We start from the raw sequence: 16,056 nt of genomic DNA on the forward strand, positions 1-16,056 counted from the left end.
TTTTCAGAGTATCTTGAAGGGATTGAGACATTGATCACCAAAAGGAAAATAATCTCAGGCTAAGCAGTCTTGAACACAGATTTGAAAAATAATGATTACCCTTAGTTTTTGGGGTTTTTTGTCATGCAATGTGGTCAGAAAGGGAAAATATAGTCATCTTATCCAAAATAAAATATTCTTAGTTATACAAAACCTTAAATTACTTAGTTCAAAAGTAATTTTTCAAGTCCATCTGAATCCTTGTGCATTTTACCTTTAATATGATGTTGATTCAAAATAAAAAATAAACTTTGTTTGTTTGGTTGTTTTGTAGAATTTAGTTCTATTATAAAAAGTGGTATAAAATTATCCCAAAGAAACCCTTACATCTGACATATATAGCAAACCACGTATGCTTTTCCCATGACTGGAAAGTGAAAGAACAATACTTGTAACACAAGAACGGCCAACAGGAGGACATTAGTTTATATAATGGAATTTTCCTCTTCTTTCTTTTCCTGATAACTTTAGATTTAGTTTCAGCTATCAGTCAAATTCTGTCTCTAAGGTTATAAAACAACTGTCAGAAAAGTAATTCAATGGATTTTAGAAGTTTTATTGTAAAGATTTGGTCCTATACAGATGTTTCTACATACTAGCAGAAAGATAACCTGTGGTTAAAACATTTCACCAGCATTCAGGAGCCCTAGGGGATCAGCACTCAATGTTGCTACAATTATTTGTGTGAACCTTGGTTAGTCATGTAGGTCTAGACAAATTCTTGAATGTATTCTTTGCTTTGATTTTGTAAACCAAGCTTCTCAGACGTGTGAAGGTGAACACGTCCTTAAGTGTTTCATTACTTCATGGCTATATCTGCCTGTCGCTCAGATTCTCAACTGCGAAAAAGAAGTAACAACACTTATCTATGAGAATAAGTCTCTAAATACTCGTTCTGTTACTTCAGTGACAGATCACTTAGATAATGGGTGAGGACACAAAGTGGACAATAAGTGTCCAAATAGTGGCTCCTTTCATTGAGTCTTGTCAGATTCTCGATAAGAACTAAGGTCATGGTGATGGATTCCTAGAAACCTCACAGTTCCCAATGTGACTGAAATATTTAGGATGTCAAATCCCTTTACTGTTTCATGGGTCCAAACTCTCCTTGCTCAGGGTAGCAGAGTGGTGGAAATTCCCTGAATGAGCACATACAGAAGGCTATGTCACTGCTATCATTTCTGAAAAAATAACACATCTTTCTCAATCAAAGCTGTGAAGAATACCATCTACATTCAGCAATATGGAGGGAACTACAGAGTTAATCAGTTTGGTTGTTGTTTTTGTTGTTGTTTTCTGTTCCAGGCAATCCACTGGCTTTTAGTTCAGTGCTTGCTTTTAATTCATAGTTAGAGGAGAAGAATATCGTTATAGCCTTGAATTCTACTTTATTCTGTGTCTAATATACTGTGTCTAATATACTTAGGATTTTTGTTTGTTTGTTTATTTTTTTTCTTCTTTCAAGTGTTTGCCAGCAGTAAGAAGGGCTCAAGTATGTTGCAATTCATAAACATCCCAGTCATGTGTGCATTAGACACCTGGAAGCTGGTTAATCTTGGGCACATACTCTGCATATTTGGGTCAAGGAGATTTGGAAGTTAAGTTAGAAAGAAAAGAAACACCATGTGAAAATCGGATATGCTATGTATTTGATACAAAGCTCATGTCGTTGTTCTAGTAAATTTATTTCCTATATATGCTATACAGAATTTCTAATACAAAAATTCAAGGCCTAACTGTAGCCATCTAGGCCAAAAAGCCTATTAAATATGAGTATATGATGGACCTGAGAGAAAATTACTTTGGGGAGTTTTTCAATTGTATATTTCTCTCATAGAAAACACAGCACATTTGTGTTTCTCTCTGAGATCTGACAGATACGTTTATTTATTGTGAATGATGCTTTTAAAATTGCAAGTTAGATTGCTCAGTATTATAGGGAATGGCATTGTATAGAGCAGTCAAGCATAAAGAAAACAGATATAATGAAAATAAAAATGCTAGCCAATGCTTCTTTTCACATCTCCTGTAAGGAGGACAAATAGTTTTCAGAATACTAGAAGACTTTGCAGGGCCAACTAAAGAGAGTAATCTTGACAATCCAATTCCTTTACTTTCCCTAGACTTAAAACCAGGAGGTCTGTTCATCTGTAAGTCTACTGTGTTCTTATTTACCTATATTGATCCAAAACTTTTTCAATTTTAGTACTGGAATCCTTTCAGCTATGACTTCAAATTGACTCACCACTGCTAGTATTATCAGCTGTCTAGGTTGCTATATTTCATCTAAACACACTTTATCACATTTTTCTATTGCCTATATGACAGAAACTCCAAGAGCTTACGGCAGCAGTGCGGCTACAGACTGATCCTGTGAAGTACCAGGTATCCTGCAGAAAGGTGCTCGGCATCCACAACCACCAGTGAGTTGAATTATTTCAGCATCTGATAGAATAAAATTCTTTATCCTTAAACTAACAGCATTTCAGCAGAATGAAGTCATATTGTCCTATAGATCTGTAAAGGAAGCTTTGGAAAAATGTATTTAACATTTGAAAATATGATAATATTAATGACCTTTATGCCAGTATTTGTTGCACCTATTTACACTGAAATGATGTGTTGGGTTAGTGTAATACTCTATAGCTACTGAAGTACCCTATAGGAAGGCCAACTACTTTTTGATTGTTTTTTACTGAAATTTAGAAAGAAAGCAATAAAATTATATTCTAAGGCAGTTTTGTACTATTGTTGACCAGAAACAGAAAAGAAATGCTAAAGGCAAACACATCAAAGTATCATTTGCTCAAAACAGAAGATAAAATAACATTGGCATTTTGTAAATTAACAGTGCTTAAGGTACAGAGAGGACTGAAAAGAAAGGGTGTGATCCATAAGAACTTACATTTCAGTACTATTCACTGCTGTATCTGCTGATTTTATTTTGGTTTGATTACGAGATTGTGATATTGGCAATAGGACTATTATAAATTTTAAATTACAAGTTTTCCTTATTATGGCATAAACCTGAATTTCTTATGAGAGCTGCATTCTATTTCACAGGGAATTTGGCTATGAAAATAGCTCAGTTTTAAGACCTACATAAGACTGCCCACATACAGTCAACATTCACATTCTGGAGTTCACTTCAGGTGTTATGGAATTTTCCCAGAGTATAAAAAAATATGTCTTCCACTGCCCACAGGGCATTATCAGTTCACTTATCAGAACATTTATCTGGTTGTTGATATGAAAGGATCCTTTTCATATTATGGGCCATTCATAGAAAATGAATTTTTAAGGTACTGAAGAAATCTACATAGCCAGTATTGGGGTCTGTTCTGTTTAATCTCTTTATCAATGATCTGGACGAGGGGATTGAGTGCACCCTTAGTAAGTTTGCAAACAACACCAAATTGAGTGAGAGTGTCAATCTGCTGGAGGGTAGGAAGGGTCTCCAGAGGGATCTGGACCAGCTGGATCACTGGGCTGAGGCCAATTGTATGAGGTTCAAGAATGCCAAGTGCCAGGTCTTGCGTTTGGGTCACAACAACCGCAGGCAATGCTACAGACTCAGGGAAGAGTGGTTGGAAACCTGCTGGGTGGAAAAGCATTTGGGGGTGTTGATTGACAGCCAGTTGAACATAAGCCAGTAGTGTGCCTAGGTGGCCAAAGAGGCCAACATCATCCTGGCTTGTATCTGGAATAGTGGGGTCAGAAGGACCAGAGGAGTGACCGTTCCACTGTATTTGACACTGGCGAGGCCCCACCTTTGAGCCCCTCATTATAAGAAAGGCATTGAGGTACTAGAGAGAGTGCAGAAGAGGGCGATGAAGATGATGAGGGGTCTGGAGCACAAGTCTTATGAGAAGCAGTTGAGGGAACTGGGGCAGTTTAGCCTGGAGAAAAGGAGGCTGAGCGGAGACCTTATTGCTATCTACAACTACCTGAAAGGAGGTTGTAGCATGGAAGGGTGTTGGTCTCTTCTCCCAAGTAGCAAGTGATAGGATAAGAGGAAATGCCCTCAAGTTGTGCCAAGGAAGGTTCAGATGGGATATTAGGAAAAAATTCTTCATGGGTGGAACAGACTGCCTAGGGAAGTGGTGGAGTCACCATCGCTGGAGGCATTTAAAAACATATAGACGAGGTACTTAGGGAACACAGTTTAGTGCTAGAGTTAGGTAATGGTTGGAGTTGATGATCTCGAGGGTCTTTTCCAACCAAAATGATTGTATGACTGTATGTGTTGTTGTAGACAAAATGAGTCTGCAGGTGTCTGGATCCACAGTTAATATGTCTGTTGCTGCCTTGTTCTCTTGCTATGGCAAATCATTGCTTTGTGTAGCTAGCTGAAGTGATTCTGTGATTTTTGGTGTCTAACTCATTCTGAGCAAGACTGAAAAAACCCATCAAAAAATATCCAAAACATTACCAGCTACTCCTGATATCTATCATGGTTTTGTTGTTTTTGTTTGTGTGTTTAATTTCAACCATATTTTCTAAATTTTACAACTTTACACAGATACATTTCTGATCTCAGGATGAGGTGTCTTCTACTTGGCAACGGCTATGGTATAAAAGTGTACAACCCTATTATGGTGTACTTAAACCAAAATATATAATTGTGCTTCATGCAGGAGGAAGCGGACAGAGGAACTTTCCAGTGCTAGTTTAGATGTAGATGTCAGGAAGCTTACATTGGGAAACTCTTGCAGTTCTCCTGGAACAGCAATACATGAGCTTTTCTCATTACTTTAGTCACACTTCTACCATACATACGAAAATTTTTTCACAACTTCAGTGTGACAGTACTCTGCATGCTAAATGGTCTCCTCTCTTCCATCTACATCAAGTTCAGTGTTACACTTATAATCTTCAAAGCTGGGTACGTATGGCCTTAGGCTACTTCAATGGTTGTTTGCAACAAAGTGATGTGAGTTTTCCAGGCAGTGGTTTAGGAAATATGGGACTTTAAAGTGCAAGGATGAGTCTTGACAGAGTAAAAACCAACTTCAGAATTTATTTTTTTGTGTGTATTCCTGGAACTCATTTAAAGAAGAAATGAAAATTATCTCTGTAGTCTTGATAACTAGATATCAAGGCTCAAATCTTTACTCTCTCCTTTCCAACATTTAGATCTTATTTAGGCAGGAATTATCTAGAATGCTTTTACAGCAGTATTGTTGTAGGAAATATTTTGTTTGTTTAATTTCTGAACTTAAATTAAAACTTTATTTTAAATTTGTATCACTTTCCAAATACGTAGGCACAGAAGTGTTTCACACAGGAATGGAAATTAGAGAATTCAGCTCTCTTATAATTATGGACAAAGCTCAGGAAATACTGAAGAGAGAAAATTATTTCAAGATCATGAATGAGTATTGTGGTGATAATTTATGCTCTATTTTTACTACTAATTAGGAATGTGATTAAAGAAATTAAAGTTAATTAATGGTAAAATGTTTCTCCTGTAAATTGTTTCATGCATCTGATAATGTGAGATATGCCACTCAGAGACTCTTTCACTCTTAAAGCCTACATGTTTATAGCATATGTATGACACTTGTAATCATTTGTCTAATATGTTTGGGTATTATGAGACATAACTCATTAGAAGAGTTACTCTTACTTGAATAACTGTTGGTTGCTTTTGTAAACTGCCTGTTTCTAAACTCTGGGTTGGGCCGATGAGTGCCAGACAGTTATTCCTGAAGCCAGCACTACAGCTATGACTTCAGTGAACAAGTCTTCTGTTTCCATCACTTAAAGTCTGCCAGATCAGAGGAGCCCTGAGTCAGAATGGTATTAATGTTATTCTTTCTGGCCAGTTAGCTGATTTTGAATGAGTTTAGAAAAGGTGAGAAGGGGGATGTGATTATTATTATTATTTTTTTTTTTTTTATAACGTATGTAACTACAAAGTATGTGAAATCTGTCAACAGAATTCTTCAGCTTGCGTGTGTTAAACTAATATGACTCCCTGGATAAAGTTAGTGTGTGCATCTTTATGGTGTATTTGTTTTTTCACTGCTTCATAGACTTTCTGGTACAGAAGGTTAAGAAAATAGAATGACTGTCTTGGGTCAAGTTAAGCATGGCACAAAGTAAAAGGCTCATCCCCCATCCCTCCCTCCCCCCCCTCCCCCTTCCCCCCATGGTTTCTGTTTTCAGACAGCTCTACTTTCTATTCATAGGCAGAGAAAAGTGTGAATACATATTTGGGGAAGAGAAATAATGTGTGTTTGGGAAACAGAGATCCTTCTTTGTTGTGACCCATATGATTCACAGAAATGAAAAAAAAAGATGAAAAAATAAATAAATAAATAAATCTGGAAGATCCTGATGCAGTCATTTAGTACATCTTCTTGTAACCGAAGATGGATTAGCTGTCCAGTTTTTCTAGATTGACTTCTGCAGCAATGTCTGATTTCAAAATTTAGGAATCATTAATATAGTGTTGTCTTAAATTTGTATCTAGAAATCTGAAAAATATTAGGTGAAATAGTGTGATGCTCAACAAAACAATCTTGCATGTCTGTAAGCAGTGAATTAACTGTCTTAATAAAGAACTATCAAAGGTGACAAAAAGAACGAAACTGAAAACAGAAAAATGCACCGGATAATATTTAATAGCTAAATCTCTTTTCTCCAAATACATTCATTACTATTGAACTTCCTTGTTTCTGATTTATTGGTAAAATTATTCATGCCACCTGTTTGATTTCTGCCTTCAACAGAAGACTATGCATGTTCTGCTATATTCTCTTCATGTTTTGAATTGTTAACCCTTAGATTTTTTTAACTCTTTCATTATATTAAGATCTCACCATGCTGCAACTACCTCATTAATGTGTTTCATTGCCATGCTTATTTTTTCAAGGTACAACTTCTCTGCTAAAAGCAGTTATTTTCCATTATTAATGTTCTTCTACAATCAATGCCTTTCATGAAAGTTGGTTGTACATAACAAGAAATTTCATTTTATTAAATTTAAAAATAAATCTGTATGTCATATTTCAGGTCAGTTTGATGAGCATAAATGTTGTTACTAACTTTTAAAATGTTTCAATTGCTTGTTATAAGAAAAGCAATTAAACAAAAAAAAAAAACCCAAACACTTGCATATCAAATTATACCAAAATATATATTATTAGATCATAATACATAAGCCACAAGTTTGTCAGCATTTCACACATTAGGGTATCCTTTTCAGTTCTTTTTAAGCAAATATTCAATGAATATTCACTCTTCTGTGGAGCAATAACGTAAGTATTGATGCAAAGTGATATATGTAACTAATCTTATTCTGAATTGAGTTAGTAAAAGTGTATTGAACAGGATATGAAAGTGATTCAAACCCCCAGTTCCTCATTTTTGGGCCCATGTCTGGCATGCTGAAACAAGTTTGGGGCCTCCCAAAGCAAAAAACATAATGGACAAACTGGAGAGAGTCCAGTGGAGGGCCACCAAGATAACTGAGAGGTGCACAGGATGTGTGGAGGGGTTTAGGAAATTGGTTTTGTTTAGTCTAGAAAAGAAAACACTCAAGGAGAATAGCACTGAAGTTATCTACTATCTAAAGGAGATGTTTTGCTGAAGAAAAACTCCTAGTCAAGCATAACAAAAGGACAAAACTCAAAGCTTTAACAACAGAAATTCCACTTGTCTATGAAGAAAAAAAAAATAAAAATCACTCATAGAGTAGCTAAGCCATGTAGCAGATTGCCTAGAGAGGCCGTCTCCAACCTTAGAGATATCTAAATCTTGCCTAGACGCAAGCCTGAGCAACCTGATTTTACTTTGAAATCATCACTACTTTGGGAAGGAGATTTGGCTAAATAACTTATAAATTTCCCTTCAAATTGAAATTATGCTGCTTCTGGAAGTACATTTATTCTTTGATTTAGGGTGTGGTTGTGTATAGCATTATGATACAAGAGTTCCTAAAGAAAGGACTGATGTTGATCTTACACTGTGAAAGGAAAGGATGCCAGGTATAATATTTTTGATCATTAACTCAGTCAAGACTAAAACACAGATTATATCAAGTGCTGTGTTAATGAATATAACCAAACTCCTTGACACTGATTTCTATTTCATCTGGAGCCTGGGAAGTTACTTCTATTGTTTTTATGAATCAAGCCCCTTGATGCCTATTCACCATCTACATACAGAAGTTCAGATGTTTCCTTAAAGATACTTTATGCCTCAGTGTGTTTGGCCAATGTTCATCCATTCTTAAATGCCATTGTTTCCCTTAGGACAATATTTTTGCCTGATGAAAAATTCTAATTGCCACATCTACATCTGAGATATCATCTTTTCCACCACAGAAGAAACATATCAATGTCAGATACTCCCAGTACACTTAGGATTTTTAGCTATTCATGGTTGTCACGGTTGGCTAACACAAAAGGTAAGATTTGAATTTAAACTGAGAAAATAAAATGAATAGATTTATTTAAAATGTATTGGACTGGACCAGATATGCTCTGTCCTGCCTCTGGTATTTTTTATGTAACACTATCTATAGCCTTTCTTTTGTGACACACTAGAGTTTGATAAACAGACAATCTAAAAAACATATGTAATGTCCTGTCCTGTCTGTTGTGAATTCCACAAGTAACCTGATTCATAGGACACAAGTGTTATGAAATAAATTGTTTGACAAGTAACCTAATTATTTATATGAACAGTAAGTCTGAAGACTGCGGCTGAGACAAATCTGAAAGTCTTATATCATAAAGTTTGCTGTAGTTTTCTTCATATAGTTTACCATTCTTTAGGGAATAAAGAATTTTGTAGAAAACTCTCCTTTTTAACTTTTTTTTTTTTTTAAGCTCTAATGAAGTTTGAGCTGAATTTGAGATTATATATTTATACAGAGTTGTGTCTGAAATGGAAAGTGTAAATTTTGGATTTCAATAGGATACTGAGACAGCAGTCTCAGAAATAAGATAAGAGTCAGGGTTGTGTTGTGTTGTGTTTTGTTTTGTTTGTTTGTTTGTTTTTCTTTTTAAATACAGTTTTTAGTCTTCAGCTGTTTACAAAACTGACTGCTATACACATTGAATTTTCTTTGTAGGTCATTAAAGTCAATACAGCACTAATTTTTCAACTGTCATAATAATCAGAGACGTGTTATTTATGTTGCAGCCTTTTCCTTTTCTTTTTGATTCCCTTATGCTTTCTAGACTTGTGTGGTGCCAAAGTAAGAGATAAAAAGAAAAGTATCAGAGACACCAAACATATCTTTGCCTTTTTCAAAAGTGATTTCATCATCAGTGACACTGCTATTTGAAAGATTTTACTCTCCGTTTTTTCTAATGTTATACAGTTTTAAAATATTCTGTCACCTTGGGACAGACTTCTGAATAAGCAGCAGACTTCTTGATCTTTTAACTATTCAGTGACTCATGGGGACGATTTTGTGGCTTCAGTCCATTTCTTCATTTGCAAATATCTTTATCATAAAAAAAAAAGTTAATAGCTGAAGTTAGTCCTCAGGAAAGGATCTGATTTGGCCCTCAGTCAATTATGATTATTTATTATTTACATTACAGTGTATTCAAAATGGAAAGACAATTTTCTAACTTTTAAAGACAAGACAACGTTTCAAATAACCTGACAATTTTCTGAGCAAGAAATGAATCTTACTTTCAAAACTTGAGTTTGGGTGAAAGTATTGCAATAAGATATGGTCTGTGATGACTTGTAGAAACATTAGATACATTAAATAGTTTATTCTGAATAAATATGTTTAATTTACATCTTTATTATTGTAGTCAGAGAGTTACTTTAATTATCTAATTATTGGAATTTAACTAATAGCAGCATTTATTTTCAGAGCTAAGATTATATATTGATGGAAAGCTGTTAAAATAATAAATATAGAATACATTATGTATAAGGAAAGAACTGAAATTTTTTATCTGTATAACAGTACTAGTAGGAGAGGAAAAAGGTCTATGAATATGTGAAACAAGCAGAAATCAAACCTGGAGAATAGTTGATTAGAGTGGAACTTAGAGGTGATTATCACAATTACTCAACTGAAACCGGGGGAATCACTTCCCAGCTAAAGTGAAAAAACTGAAACTTTATTCTTCATATTATTTTTATGTATATGGACAGAAATATTCCAAGTTTTATTACAAGAAGCAGGTGCTTAAATAAAAATAAAGCAATTTTCAGAAAGTGCCAAATTTTGAGAAGTAAATATACTTGTGTTTATACATGTAACTAATTATAATTCAATTTCACTTTATAATTGGACAATTGAGTCAGGGAGAAACTGGTATGCTGTCCACAGCAGAGACAAAAACTGTGGAAGCAGAAACTGCAAGCAGATATCTTAAAACCTAAATAAGTGTTCCACTAAATACTGGAGACCATCTACCATTCCCTGTCTCACTGTTAAAAGAAATAGATTATGTTCAGTTGAATCAGTAACATGCAATCTCTTGTTGTTTTTCATGTATCCTGTCACATCCAATGGAATTTGATGACAGATGAAAGTTTGCCTTATAACCTTTGTAATTTCTGGTTAAATCTGTTGTCCAAATTTCATGTTACACAAATACTTTGATTATTTGACTCTCTCCTTTTTTGGAAAACAATAAATGTTATGAAGGATGATCAACTATAAACATGACCACTGTGCAGGTGCTTCTGACAAAGAGTAGCAACACTTCCCAAAACACTGAGCTTTCACTGTATAGAAGAATCTCATAAGCCATTTCTTTAATCCCAAAATGAATGCAAAAACACTCTCCTCAGAATACTGAATCTATATACAGTTTTTGCTTACCTGTGTGACTGACAGGGTGAATACTTCTGAAAACAGGGTTCATACATAAGACATTTACAAGAAAGAGTCATCAGTGAATTAATTTGAGTCACCTTAATTTTGAGGAACCTAAAATAACTACTTCACAAAGGTAAGTTAAAAATGAAGCTCTTAAGCTGGATAAAGTAAAACCTAACAAGGGAAGAATAAAATCTAGATAGTGAGGGTATGTAGTCAGGAGCTAGACCTCAGTCAACAAAACACTGAATGCTTTCTCTTTCTTGCAGTCTACATCTCTATCCATTAGTGCTAATCTATCCATTAGTGTTAATCTTTGCATCAGCTCTGATGTTTAATTCATCTGGAGGAGTAATGGCAGAACCAGACATACACCTGCAGGTAATTTACTGACATACATTATATTTACGGATGACATTCCTGCATCTCCATCCTCATTTTTTCACCTTCTTTTTGAGTGGGGAGGTTCATATTTCCAAAAAGATGGAGTGCAGTTTAAACATTTTACAGAACATTGGTTGTCTGTGTTTTTTACATAAGATGGTTCAGGTTCTAACTCCAAAGCAACCTTGAGCATCTCTTGCTAAAAAAAAATCCTCAAAATTTCCTAAAGCTAAATAAAAAGCATGTGATACTAGAAGTTTTCATAGATAAAATACCTGATTTTTTAAAGCATGTCCTGTATGAAAGAATGCATACATTTCTACACCTGAATACCTACTTTTATATCAACAGTCAGATGATCAGTTTGTGACCTGTTCTTGAGTATAACTTACCATATACATTCTAAAACCTTTACTCGAAAACATCCCAACGAGCTTGTGAAACTTGTGTTTTTGCTTTTTTGTGTGATCTGAAGTTCCTAACCATTAGGTTTGGTCATTTTAGTATCAGAAGGTAATTAGCAAATTGTATCCATAAGCAGGAGTCCCAAACTTTTTTTAATATTGTGGTGATGCTTTTATGAGGTACCCTGAGGTATAAACCAATAAATGAAGGAGCCTGATAAAGAATTCACTTACTCCCTGAATAGATCTTTCTGTAAACTCAAGTTCATGAGACAGATATTCTTGCCCTAGGTTTTTAAAAATTGGTAACGGCTAGGATAAGAAGATATGAAATTATTATGATCCTTAATCATACAACTTCCCAAATGTTGGATTAATGCTGACAGCTGTATATGTTATGATTCATGCCACTGTTGATGGTTTAAGATCTTCACAGTTACTGGGGTGTTGTGTGTTTTTAGAGTAGATATTGCTAATCAGAAGGATTATACTAAAATGAGTGAAAGTTTGATAAAGAGAAAACTCTTGCATAGGCATAATCATTTCAGTTTGGGAAGTGAGATTTGAAGACAAATCAATAAGGCAAAAATGTCACCAAAATTTTTCATCTGCTTTTGCCATGAATAAATTTGTGCAATTTAGCAAAAAAAAATTACACTAATATTCGTATTCCAGTGAAAACTTATCACAACAAAAGTAATTGTGAAATAGTCAGGAGTCATCGCACTGTTGTACATTTCAAAAACAGTTGATGTCTTTGTTTCAAGGAAAGAAGAGAAGGGGTTTTTCTTTCTTTTCTTTTCTTTCTTTGTCTTTCATTCTTTTTCTTTCTTTCTCTTTCTTTCATTCTCTTTCTTTCTTTCTTTCTTCCTTTCTTCCTTTCTTCCTTTCTTCCTTTCTCTGTCATCTGCTCTAATTTTATTTTTTTTTTCTGACTGTTTTCCAACTTTTTTTTTTTCAGGTATATTGGATGGCATTTTTCAAACAAACCATGACAATTTCTTTTTAATCTATTTTCTTTAATGTAGAAATTAAATAAATAAAAATATATCGAAAAGGTATTTTGGGTTGTGGTTTGTTTTTGTTTTTGTTTTTGTTTTGTGTGTGTGTTTGTGTGTACTTTGTTTTTTTTTGTTTGTTTTCACTTCTAGACTTTCTTTCTATGAAATTGTATTTTCACACTTTTGTTATTTAAGAATATACAAAGCTGGGAACAGTTCCAACTCACAAGGAAGAAATTACTGTAGTTCACTGAAAAGTTGAAACTGAATACTGTCGCATGGAGAATAAATGAGGCCAATTCTGTTTTTTCTAAAAGTGAAAATACTTTAGAACATTAAAAACATGAATTTAACAAATTGATTTACACCCTGGAGATACACTATTGGCCACAAACACTTATTATGAGGCAACATGTAGAATGTCACCCATTACATCTGTACACAAAAAACTATTTTTTGTTAAAGATAAACTAAATGTCATAAAAATATATAACTCTTTAGAATGGATAAGACCAAAGATTCTTTCATTTATCTGAGGATTCTCCTGCCAACAGTGGTGAAACACAGATGCCAGGAACAAGTTACATTGTATTTATATATAAATATATTTTAAAAGCCCAAGTAAACAGTGATAGTTCTTTACAATATACTTCCAGCCTCTAAGAACTGACATCTCAGCTACATCCTGGAACAATGTTAATATTTTTTAATTACATAGTCATTTTTGCTTTCTATGCAGTTTCTTGAGTTACCTCTTGAGTTCCCACGGACTTTTAACACTACCACATCTTCAGCCAAGAAGCTTTACAGCTTAACTACGGACTGTCAAGAAATACTTGCTTTTCTTTCTGAACTTGCTACTTACAGTTTTTGCCAGCTTGTGACTTGTAAGGAACAATGAACAGCTGATCCCTCTTCACAGCTCCATAGCACTATAGAAGTTGTCTGGGCTGCTCCTTTTTTACTTTTAAGGTTGCTTAGCATTTTCATGGGTGTGTACAATGACTGAAATGTATAAGTGTATTGCTCCACAGAAACCTTACTGCAGCCTTTCAGTACATAAAAGGGAGCTTACAAGAAAGACCGAGACATACATTTTAGTAGGTCCTGTTGCAACAGGACAAAGGGTAACAGTTTTAAACTAAAAGAGGGCAGATTTAGACCAGATATAAGAGAAATATTTTATGATGAAGGTGGTGAAACACTGGCACAAGCTGCCCATAGAGGTGCGAGGTACCCCATCCCTGGAAACATTCAAGGCCAGGCTGGTCAGAGCTGTGAGGAAACTGATCTAATTGAAGATGTCCCTGTTCATTGCAGGGGGTTGGACCTTTAAAGGTCCCTTCCAACCCAAACTAAGATATGATTCTATGTATACATCTATGAACATTAACATTAAATGTGTCGTTATGTTTTAGAAATGTAAGTAACAATCTTTTGCAGAGATAAGATAATCATCTTGCCAAGTTGTCTTTTCCAGACGTTTTGTACTCTATGGGAAATGTAAAATGCAACGGTCATCAGAGGATTACACTGCAGAAGTAAGCTCTTTACTGGCTTTAACCTAACACAGCTATTTTGCCGTTCATGGATCACAGCACTCTAGAGGGCAGGAGGCATGCTGTCTGTGTGGAGGTCATGAAACAAAACAGAACCTGTGTAAGTTAGCATTCCTTTTTTTCTGGAGAAATGGGGCAGAGGTCCATTACCATCTTGTGTCATGAGTTGTTATGACTAGCTATGTTCGTAGGATGCTGGTTTTGTTTCAGTATGGCCTATTTGTGCTCATTTAGTAGTTTTGCAGCTAAATTGTCAGTTTTAGGATTTTTCCAGAGCTTTCTGTAGATAAACAATAATATTTATGTTTTGTACAATTAGGAATGCACTATAAGGAATGAGAATATTAAATATATTTTTTCTTCTACAAAAGAGAGGAGAATAAAAATGAGTTTACCAAAAGAAGATTAAAAAAAGATAAAAAACCAAATCACACAGAATCACAGAATCGACTGGGTTGGAAAAGACCTCAGAGATCATCAAGTCCAACTTCAGTCCATTTACTAGATCATGGCACTAAGTGCCATGTCCAATCTCAGTTTAAAAACCTCCAGGGACAGTGAGTCCACCACTTCCCTGGGCAGACCATTCCAATGCCTGACCACTCTCTCTGTAAATAATTTCTTTCTAATATCAAGCCTAAATTTCCCCTGGCAGAGTTTAAACCAATGCCCCCTTGTCCTATTGCTAACTGCCTGGGAGAAGAGACCAATCCCCACCTGGCTATAATTTCCCTTCAGGTAGTTATAGGGAGTGATGAGGTCACCTCTAAGCCTCCTCTTCTCCAGACTGAACAACCCCAGCTCCCTCTGCCTCTCCCCATAGGTCTTGTGTTCAAGTCCCTTCACTAGTCTTGTTGCTCTTCTCTGGACCCACTCCAGCACTTCAATATCTTTCCTGAACTGAGGGGACCAGAACTGAACACAATACTCCAGGTGTGACCTCACCAATGCAGAGTACAGAGGAAGGATCACTTCCCTTGTCCTGCTGACCACGCTATTTTTGATACAGGACAGGATACTATTGGCTTTCTTGGCCACCTGGGCACACTGTTGGCTCATGTTGAGCTTCCTGTCAATTAGTACCCCCAGGTCCCTTTCTGCCTGACTGCTCTCCAGCCACTCTGTGCCCAACCTGTAGCGCTGCAGGGGGTTGTTGTCACCAAAGTGCAGGACCCAGCACTTGGCCTTGTTGAATTTCATCCTATTGGAATCAGCCCATTTTTCCAGTCTATCCAGATCCCTCTGCAGAGTCCTCCTGCCTTCCAGCAGTTCGACACTCCCTCCCAACTTGGTGTCATCAGCAAATTTGCTGATGATGGTCTCAATCCCCTCATCAGAACACTTCTTTAAAAATACTTATATGTTTCTGGACTCATGTAAAATCAAATACTCTGAAAGAGAATATAATGAAGTTAGGCTCAAACAGTTAAAACAGACACCTTTAAGCAACAATGTTGATATGACAAGACTCAAGTTTCTCCTGAACTGAGATGGTTAATCTCACTTAAAATCACCCTTCCTGGAATGGACCAGAGTCTTACTCCCATGGAGACTGAGTAGTTGAGATATCAGTAATCTCTCTAGAAAGAATTCAGGTCTGAGCTCTGAAACAGAACTTGTATACAACATAAAATCTTGCTGGCTAACTTCCAACAGTTAAAGAGCCTCCAAGCTTTTGATAGGAGTAGCAAAGAACTGACTTGCAGACAGCTAATGATTTGGTTTCCAGACAAACAAATCCATTTGGGAAATGGCAAACCAACTGTCTTTAAAAGGCTTCCAACTGTGTAGGTCACTATACCATATCTAATGGAAAGGTCATATCTTAGGAAAGGTTAGGAAACAGTGAGAGCTTTCTACTT

This window comes from Patagioenas fasciata, chromosome 3 (genome assembly GCF_037038585.1).
Source record: "Patagioenas fasciata isolate bPatFas1 chromosome 3, bPatFas1.hap1, whole genome shotgun sequence".
Classification (NCBI taxonomy): Eukaryota; Metazoa; Chordata; class Aves; order Columbiformes; family Columbidae; genus Patagioenas; species Patagioenas fasciata.